Source organism: Dendrobium catenatum, unplaced genomic scaffold (assembly GCF_001605985.2).
Source record: "Dendrobium catenatum unplaced genomic scaffold, ASM160598v2 fragScaff_scaffold_205, whole genome shotgun sequence".
NCBI lineage: Eukaryota > Viridiplantae > Streptophyta > Magnoliopsida > Asparagales > Orchidaceae > Dendrobium > Dendrobium catenatum.
The window spans coordinates 839,075-845,725 of NW_021318667.1; positions in this window are offsets into that span (position 1 = coordinate 839,075).

The following is a 6,651-nucleotide window of genomic DNA, read 5'->3' on the forward strand; positions in this document are numbered from 1 at the left end:
GACCTTAATAATTAAGTAAAACTAATTAATTATTATAAATTAATAATTAATCGTCTTAATCCTTGAACCACTTTAAATGCATTAATTATTCAAGAAATACATGTCAAATCCTTCAACCGATTTAACTCCTGAATTGAATAGTCAAATAGTCACATAGGATTTATCATAAATGTTATCAACAGTTTTCAGGATTTAACCTCCTCAGAATTTTGTATGTCCAAATTTAGAGGATTTATGAAATCCTACTTAAATGAAATCATGTGTGCTACCAAAGAGCCCCTATGTATGTAAAAGCAATAAAATGCCAATTAGAAGAAATATCGAACTTTTATGCGGAAGCCGCCAGTCAAGAGAGAATATGATGTTATGTTTGGTTAATTATTTGGCATATTACTTTTATTTTAAATCTCCAACCGTTTTAAATCCTGTAATCTATTGCCAAACATCTTTTTGAATTTAACAGGATTTAAAATTTTTCATACCAAACACAATTCAGGATTTATGAGCCTAGGATTTATTAAATCCGGATTTACTGGATTTAGTAAATCCTACTAAAATTGAATCCAATCTTATACCAAACACCCCCTAAGTATTCCTGCTAAGGGGATTAAAGTCATGATTTTCTAGTTTTTTGTGCTAAGATGCTTAAGTTATGCTTGCATTTTTTGTTCTTTTTATTTTTTTCATTTCTCATTTCAGAGATTTGAAATTGTTTGGCTTACATAAAATTGCAAAATTAACTACCAGATTTCCTTTTGATATAAATAATAAGTGAATATGGTGTCGTTTTCCCAGGGTTAAGTTCCTGTATTCCTGACAACTCCACAATGAGCTACTCCATCGTCATCTTCATTTTCATCATTTTTCTTATCGCTACCATCACCTATATCACCTACTTAATGTGGAATTACTCTGTTGTTGCCCCTCTCCCTCAACTTGAACGCAATGCCGATATTGAGATCGACAATGCTACACTTACTACCTGGCCTACGCTCACCTACGTTGAAGCCAAGAGTCGGGATCCGCGAGCAGTCAACGCCATTTGCTGCTATATTTGTCTTGTTGACTATCAGGAGGACGCGAGGGAGGATAAGGCAATGAGGCTTCTGCCAGAGTGTGGACATTTATTTCATGCAGCATGTGTGGATCCGTGGCTATGGAGGCAACATACTTGTCCGGTGTGCCGGTCATTGGTGATGAATCAGGACTTGCAGATGCCTTTAGCCGAGGTAATTCCACTTGAGATTGAACAGGCTTAAATATATACAAATATGATAATCAAATATGACATACATCTATATATAATTTATGATAATAGAGTAATGTCTATCCTATTTTACATAAAATATAAATATTCATGTTGTTTATTTATCTATTAGCATGGTATGTTGTGTGCATGAAGAATGTTAAAAGACATATTTTTTTTTAAATTAAGTGACATTATTCTTGATGTATGACAATATATTGCTTGTGCTTATTGGGTTGATTTTCCATATAAAAATGTTGTGATTTTTCTTTTCATTTCTCCTTGTATGTGACTAAGAATAATATTTGACTATTGTGTATGGCTTGAGATTTGATAAATATATTATGATTTGTTTTTGCTTTTTTTTTTTCAATAAATATAATATATTATAAATTAATGATCAATAATTTCATATGCTATTAAAACCGGACCAGACCGGCTGGTTCAACCGGTTGAACCGGAACCAGCCGGCTGACCGGTCGGTTCAAACCTGAAATCCAGAGTGGTATCAGACTGGATAAAAATCGGGCGAACCGCCGGTTGAACCGGGAAACCGGCGAACTGGCCGTATTTTAAAGAACCGGCCGGTTAAAAAAAAAAAAAAACATAAACGTGGTCGTTGGATTGAAACGCGAACTACCGAGATTGATTTGGCAGCGTATAACCTAAGCCTTAATTCTATTTCACCCTCCGCTTAGTTTCTCTTACATTATATTTAGGATAGAGATATTCGCCGCTTGCCTCCGCTATTCCAGCCGTGTGGCTTTTTGAATGTTTGAGGAACCGGATATCTGGAAATATATTGAGGTTTTCTTTTGCCGTTTTGATAAAATGCATCTTGTTAATGCAAGTTAATTTTTATTTTTTGGTAAAATGCATCTTGTTAATGCACAGCTTCCGTTATCTGGTTGAAGCTAAAAAACCTTTATTTCTTTCATATTTTTTGAAGTTTTATTTTTTGTGACAGGAAAATAGCAAGTATATTAGTGCAAGTTAATTTTTCTCGATACCAGAAAGTAATTGAACATTTCTTATAAGAAAATAGATCTTTGTAAAAGAAAAATTTTTATTGCTAAAAATTTTGATGGCTTGCGTAGCACAATCTTGTGTTATCTATTTGGTTAGTAAAGAGAATGGGAAATTATATTATTCTGCTAATATAACATTGTTATATTTATTGTTTAACCACATTCACGATTGTCCATTAATTTCCTTTAGGAATAACTACAGATTTGGGAAAATTAAGAGCCTAATTAAGCTCTGTTAGGAATTATTTGTCACCCCTGCATTGGTAAGGAATGGAGTGTATAAACTACTAGAGTTAGAAGCTAACTCATGCAATGATACTGCACGAAAATCTTTAACACTTTACCTATCTAATCACACAGTAATGTGTTTGCCTTCAATATTTGAAATCACCATAATTTTATTCTAGGTTTTGAACGCCCTTTCTTTGAGGGATTCATCTCTACATCTTAAAGGTTGGAGACTATGACGAATTGAGGTATGCACTTCTCCCCAATATGTGTCGTTTAAGTTCAATTGATGAGTTTGATATTAAGTTTAATTTTTAAGTATTAATTTTTGACTTTATTATCTCATTTTTAGTTTGATATGAGAATGAAATGTAGAGTGAATGTATAGAGAAAAACTTTTCATTCATTTTATAATATTCAATAATTATATTATTTATTACGTCATCCAGTTCGACCCGGTTCGACTGGTCGAACCGTGAACCTCTCCTTCTTCATGTTCGTTAACCGGTCCAGTTTTCATAACCTTGTTAATTTCAAAAGCAAGAAGGATAAGAATCACATTAAATTAATTGATTGAATGGCTCTTTTCCCTCAGCTTGCAAAACTTTTTACACTAATTAATGTTGTAGGCATGAGGAACACTAACATTAGCAATGCTGATAAGAGGGAATAATTGATTTATTGAGCTTAGTTTTAGAGCCAAGTTTTGTATCTGTCCAGTATTAATTAGTTTGTGACATTAATGGAGCAAATTCTTTTATTATGAACAATTCTCTTAATGGTGTGGTGTTACTTCGTTGTAGGAATACTTTTATTTGGTTCTATCTTTTATTGCATATGCTGAACTCCAATATTGAAATTTAGCCGGTTCCTGATGCTTTTTTACTGAACGCTAGAAAAGCTCTCACTCTAACGCTTCTTCTTTATTTCAGCAAGCTGCATGGTTTAGCTCTCTTGAGCACGTTCAACCTCTTAGTGTTCTTCTGAGGAGAATAATCTAACATCTCCACACTCTTCCTCCCAGCTCTTTCTTCTGGGTTGCTCGCTACAATTCCACCCTGAGATTCATACTAATATAAATGCACATATATAAAGGAAAGAAAAAAATAATAGAGGAAATATAATAAAATAAAATATTCTCAATAATGAAAAATTATTGTATGAATAAATACTATATATTCTAATTATAAATGTTATATGGCAATAATTAATTCGAATAACTCTATTGGTTAGAAGAATTTGAATTTTATGAGTATTTTAATTATATTTTAAATTAAAATCATATATTTGAAAATTTTTGAGACCGCTTAGTTTCTTAAAAAGAAATTTATGAGCTTATTAATTTGTTTTTCTTTTTGGTTATTTACAAAGGAGAACTAATATTTGAAATACAAAAATGACAATGATAGTGGGTACAGTAGTGGACTCATAATATTCTTCTCATTGTATGTTTATTAGATTGCTTGTGATAAAACACTATAGACCTTTTTAAGAAAATAGATCTTCGAGAAATAAATTTCCCCAATGGATATTTTACAAACATTTAAGAAAAACATATCTTTAAAAAAGTCTCTCACAACAAGGGTCTAGTTGGCAAGCTTATCTAACTATTACTAAACCTAGTATGCCTTTATTATTGGTGTGATTAGTCCGCATATGTAAAATCCGAAGAAGATACAGTAAGAGGCTGCCTAAGAGTTTTGAATTATGGCAAGAAATATCTTGAAAAAAAGACAAATCACTTAAAGATTTCAAGGCAGATGTTGATTATGCTAGGTGTCGAAGTCCATTGAGAATAGAAAATCAACTTTTTTATATTCTATGTTCGCTGATGGATATATTATAACGTGGGGCAAGAATGGTAAAACAACATGTTAGGAAAGACTACCCTCCGCTCCTCTCATCCTCTTCATGCCAACGCCATCGATCCAGCAATATACCCACCGTGCGTGATGACTACCCTCCGCTCGAACTCCCGCTTCGGTGGCATGACCCCCCTACGCTCCAACATCCTCCGTCTCCCAACTCCTCCCGTCCACGCGAGATGGATGCTGATCGCGACCAGACCAGACCTGCAATACGCGAGATGCAAGAGATCGCTGATCACAACCAGAGCAATGATCTAAAGCCGTTCCAACAAATCTCTTATGTCGCTGATTTCGACTCCATCGAACAAGTCTTCAGTATACCAGAACTCCCAAACCCGCCTTAGGACATTCCCATACCCGGCATTCAACCCAATTCCGCCGTTACCACTCCTCCATTGCCGCCCGCTCAGACAGAGCACCCACTCTGCTCTCGCGATTTTGCTCCAAGTGTCGAGCTCGATCTCTCACGAATCGATTATAGTTCTTCATCTCACAACCAACCGGCGGCTCTAACCACGCTCCATGCCACCATACTAAGCCCGCCCATGACTCTCTATGCGCCTGTGACCGATGCCTTCCATCATCCCGATCCAACATCGTCCGACGATGACGGCTCAAACCCCGGTTCCGACACATCCTATATTATCGCTGACGGAATCCTGCAGAGTAATGCACATTGACAATCCAGGGAAGCGATCCCTTTCAATCCGACGCAGGACTCGTCAATCCATCTCCAATGTGCTCCACCTGAGCCCATCGGCCCGCCTCTCGCATGCCTTAAGTCTAACGTCGCCGCTTGTTCCAACTCAGACGACACTGTAACCACTCCCGATCAGCTCCGTCCACACGTCGTCGCCCGCTCGATTCCGTTGCCATTGTTGTGCGGAACAAATGAAGGTAGTTATGGCTATGGTGAGAATAATGCCGGAATTAGCGGAAAGCTGCCAAACAAATTGAACGGCAATTGATGGATCATGGAAATGGGGAGATTGAGTTAAATGCCAACTATATTGTTTGTACTGAGGACGTTCTCATTGCAGGTGTGAAAATGCCTGGTATAAATTCTAGTGACAAGGCTGATCCAACGCAATGCTCTCAAACCGATCGACGAAATGTCACTGAAGGATCTGATACTAAATTTGTTGGCCTAGGAATCCCTATGGCAAGCCTTGTTTTCTGCGCATCTTCTGTTAGACCAAGTAATCCTTTGAGGCATGACGGATGGAAGGATCCCTACTTGATGAGGCTAGAGGAGGTTGTGCAGAAACTTGATACAGTTCCAGCTGAGATTCTTGAATGGCTTAGGAGCCAGCATTGGTGGGAATTCAGTGAGATGGATTTTTTAATGTTGATCACAGCTTATGGACAGACCGGGAATTTCAGCCGGGCAGAGCGGGTCCTTAAGTATATGAACAAGAAAGGCTATACTCCAAGTGTAATATCTCACACAGCCTTAATGGAAGCGTATGGAAGGGCTGGACAATGCAGTAAGGCTGAAGGTATCTTTCACAGGATGAAATCATCAGGGCCAGAGCCATCTCCATTAACATATCAGATCATTCTTAAAACTTTTGTTGAGGTAATCCCTATCCCTCTTTGCCTTTATCTTTTAATTTAGTATCATTTTATTTTGACTCAATTATGCTGACCTTTGGAATATCTTAGTTATTCATCCCTCTCTGTCATCTGGAAAACTAAACTTCAACTGTCATGCTTAATACATTGATAATATCTCGTTGATGGCTTGATCAGTGTTTTGAAGTTGATCAGCATATGTTTATTGTTTTAAGTGAGTAATAAAAAAAATCATGTTATCTATACCCTTTAAAGCATGGAAACCAAGAGCCAGTTTTCTGTTCTTGAAACGCCTCTTAGCATTTTTCTGCAGCACAGTGCTAATATAAACTCTGATGGCAACATCTCGTAGTGGATCCTCACAGATACTCTTTCGTTATTTCCTACTAGTTAAATTACATGTGCCCAAAGAGCATGTAGAGGAGTCTTAAACTAGTCAAAGAAAAAACAACTATTGCAAAAAACCTTATATTGCTCCAAATATGAATTTAATAATCTAAATCTACTAAATAAGATCTTAAATAGAAAATTACATGGAGCTTTAAATAAAAGGGGAATGATTTTTTTTTTTTTTTAAATCAAGCTATCCATAAACTGAAAGTGCGTCTAAAATAAGAAAAAAAGTAATAAAAGAAATTCACACAAACAGAAGGTTAGATGCAACTATATATATATATATATATATATATATATATATATATATACA